At 43.3% G+C, this 4014-nt stretch overlaps 1 long non-coding RNA gene across 1 annotated transcript; it reads left to right on the plus strand.

Moving 5' to 3' along the window:
* The first annotated feature begins 846 nt into the window (after positions 1 to 846).
* LOC119368936 lies at positions 847 to 3640 on the plus strand. Its single transcript, XR_005176783.1, has 3 exons — positions 847 to 1306; positions 1429 to 1520; positions 3409 to 3640. It is a non-coding gene; the product is annotated as an uncharacterized LOC119368936 (long non-coding RNA).
* The last annotated feature ends 374 nt before the right edge of the window (positions 3641 to 4014 follow it).

The raw sequence follows: 4014 nt of genomic DNA on the forward strand, positions 1-4014 counted from the left end.
AGGGCCCATGTAGGTGGCATGACAAGGTGGTGGGAAGTTTAGTCCCACCATGCTAGTGTAAGGAAAGTTGGAGTGGTTTATAAGGGTGGCTCTTCTACATACTATTGGAGCTTGAGAAGAGAAGAGGCCCGCGCGCGCTCCTCCTCCGCCGCCGCCTCGCCACGCCACGCCACGCCACGCCACGCCACGCCTCGCCGAACAGGAGGGCCACGATCTGAGACGTCGGATCGTGGGCTGTCACGGACTCGGACGTGGGTCAAGCCCACGTCTCTCCACGTGGATGCGTCTATGTAAGTGTGTTGTGTCCACTACAAGAAACATGTTAATACGTGACGGAATTCTGGCGACGTTCTCAGAAATCGTCACAGACAATGACAATTTCTCTTATCCGTCATGGAAATCGTCATGGATCAGCATGATGTGACTGCCCTCTCAAAAAGGTAGCCCCTTTATGATGGACATCACTGGCCGTCATGGAAATCGTCACAGTTTGACTAGCTAGTGCTTAGTTGTTTCTTTCTTTATACACCATCCGGACCATCACCGATGGCTGCTGCTGTTGTGTCATGTGTGACTCTTTATTTGTCCCATATGTCAGTTAGATGTAGCCAATGGTTTATATATATTATATATTATAAAAAGTTAAAACTAAAAGAGAACGCGCGAACTTTCCAGAGCGCGCGCGGAAAGGTAAAATTTTAAGTCGCCCACGCGGCCGGTGGCAAAAATTTCGAGCCCGACTACTTAAGCCCACGAGCCACACCCATCTAACCCTAATCCCCATTCTCTCCTCCCTTCCTCAGCCGCCACAGCCGCCCGCGCCCGATTCCGGCGATTGCCGCGGCTATCGCCGGCGTGGAGCAGACCACCGATCTCGCCTCGCTCTGGTCCATCCTTCCCTCCAGCAAGATTTCCCCCTCCTGGCTTCTACCGCTCGCCCAAAATCCACTCCCGTGCTACGCTTTTTGACTCCGGCACCGCCTTCGTCGTCGGCGCATCTCCGGCGGCTCTTCTTCGTTGTCTACGGCGCCCCCACGTGCGCCCTCGCCTCCTTATGGTCCACCTTGAGCAGGGCGGCGCGGAGGATCTCTTCCCGTAGGATCCACGGACGAGGCGCACCCTGCAGTTGCCGGTACGGGACGAGGGCAGGCACGGCGAGCTTGTCCTTCTCGAGGATGATGCCGGCGAACGTTGGTACTCCTCCTCGTCGACCTCTAAGGAGGAGCGCCATTACAACATAAGCACGCCCCGCCGCTGAACCCCCTTCTCCCCCCATCCGGTGGCGTGCAGGACGTCAGCAAATCCAGTACACCCTTGGCCCCTGCCTCCTGTCCTCTAGCTCCAACAAGGTTTTATTTATTTTTAAGGTACATGAATCTCTCGGGAACGATTCTGATATTTATGTACGTCGACTTGGTTCTTGAGCAGGAGGAGTTAATGCAGATTCAATATCAGAACCATCAGAAGTTCAGGATTGGACATGGTGTTATTTTGCTCCAGTTTCTTACAGAGTCATATATGTACGTATATCTATGTTGTCTGCAGTATGCTAGTATGTTCAAATCATTGATCCAATCCATATATACCACATTAAAATTATATTACAGGCATCGACAGTATGCCAACGCAATGCAAGCACAATGTCTCTCGCTTTGTCATCTTGATAAACTGCACTTGTCAGTATCTCTGCTGCTTAGAGTTGTAAGAGCCATGGTTTTTGTTTAAAAATTAATTCTTCATGTTTTTATCCAAAATTTACATCTCTTGAAAAGCTTTCTGTTCCTACATGGCAAATGTTATGACAGCTTTCTGTTCATTTCCTACATAATAGTCGAAGGTAGGAGTTTGTGGCTTTGTGATTGTAGTTGTATATCATGATGTGCACCATGTGTTTTCTTAAACTGCAGAAATTCTGTTACAAAAAAATGGGTATACAGGAGCGGCACAACTCAACTAAATAGTTCATTTAGATGCCTAATTGAGAGATAATAGGGTCCCAGCAGCGGTACAATATAGTCTGAGTTGTTTCTAAGATAACTCAGACACCAGTTGGCAGGTTATCATAACTGTCACTTAGAGGCTGATCTTTTACTAATAATTATAGCTCATTTAGAAGGGGAGCATGACTCCACCAATGGACATGCACCTTTCTGTCATTAAAATTTAAATGCTCAATATAGTTGTATTTTTCACGTATGTCGCAGTGGAGAGTCAAAATATGGCCTCTTTTTGTTAGGAAATTATATCTTTGGATATTTTGGGTACATTCCTTAAATTTTTGCATCCCAATCTCTCCGTAATACTCCTTCACTATGTTTCTAAATGTATTTTTTTTGTTCTAAAATAATATACTACATTTTGCATCATGTAAATGCGCTGGTTCTGATCATAACTCCAGTTTTGTCCTGTATGTTTTGCGAAATGGAGTAATTAACTTGAATTGTTAATGTGTTTCACATCTTTGTCATGTACAGTTCATATAGCTAATGGCTCCTTGCAAATGACTTTGACCCTACTACAACTGGTCAAAATTTACATGCATATTGTTTCTGTTGGGTTCACTTCATATAGGAGCGAAATATTAGAAGTTCTTGCATTCAGGTTTATGTGAGTTCTTACTATGGCTCGACTTTGATGTCGTACAATTGTAATATCACGCCTTTGAATGACCTTTTCATAATACTTTTGTTCATGCAACCTGGTTCTGAGTACGTTTACGATGAGCATTATTTTAGATTGCATAATTATTCTTTATAGCAATTTTTTCAGAACTGATGACAGTGGGAAAGGCTCCCACTGACTTTATATTAATATGTTAGTGTGTCAAAACAGTCCAGTCAGTTTATGTTACATGATGAGAAGGAGCTGGGGAGGGGTCAGGAGAAGTAAATACAAGTGGCCTAGTAAGAATTACAATGTGGCTATCAAAGACAGAATGTAGGGGCCAACCTCCAGTTCATAGATAACATAGGAATACCTTTTCAAGCTTAATTAGTGTTGTAATATCATTGTTGTCGAGTATATTATTATGATATGTTTTTGCAAAATAATTAGCCTGTGTAGAAGCATGTGTTGTTAACTAGTATTATCTAATTGATATGCGCCTAGCACTTTTCATCACCTAGTATTTAGCTGGGCTGCATGTCTTATCGAGTTTAGTGTAGTGGAACTTTTTATGTCAGATAAGCACAATGGAGTTTAGTTCTTTTCTCCCAACCAACTCTGTTGACCTATGTATGTTCATCATTACTTTTTGTTGTTGCTAGTTGTTTCGATTAAATTTGTTGCACCACTTTGCATCCAGGGAGTGAAAAAATATAGAACCTTATAACATGTAGTTAGCTACTTCTAGTTTTACCTACTTGCTATATTATTTTATAATGTGACATAATTTTCATCATGTGGCAGATATTCGTTTGGAGCATTTTCAACAACAAAGACGTGCGTTATGATCACTTTGGTGTGCAGCCAGAAACATGGGATGACCCCTAGTTGATGTTTGACGAGAGCTGGCCTCGGTTGATTTGGGCGTTACTGGGTGTAGAGTAGCATAGTGTTCTTTGAGACGTACTTGTAAAGTTAATGTTTCCTGTGTTTTCTTTTTGCTCCCGTACTGGTATACTATTGGTGTATTTTTGTAATTTTCTTTTTTAATGACATGAGCATATATTTTTCGTCAAATTCTTAATGGCTTGAAATTTCCATGGACCGAGAGAAATGAGAGATGGGCCAATGTCTTGGACTGAAATTAGCGGGCCTTGAAATTATTATGGGCCGCCACTTTTGAATTGAGCTGACATTTAGTGGGCCAAAATTTTAGATGGGCTGATCACTACATGGGCTGACATGTCAGATCCACGTCAGATGATGATGTGGTCGGTAGGTTAACGCCATTATAAGCATGTCAGTTAACTGTCATCCATGACGGTCAAGAACTGTCATGGTCCATGACGGTTTTGGATGATCTGTCATGGAGTGTGCGGTGGTCAAATTATGACGCGATATACATGACGG

The sequence above is a fragment of the Triticum dicoccoides genome, chromosome 2B (genome assembly GCF_002162155.2).
Source record: "Triticum dicoccoides isolate Atlit2015 ecotype Zavitan chromosome 2B, WEW_v2.0, whole genome shotgun sequence".
In the NCBI taxonomy this organism is placed as follows: Eukaryota; Viridiplantae; Streptophyta; class Magnoliopsida; order Poales; family Poaceae; genus Triticum; species Triticum dicoccoides.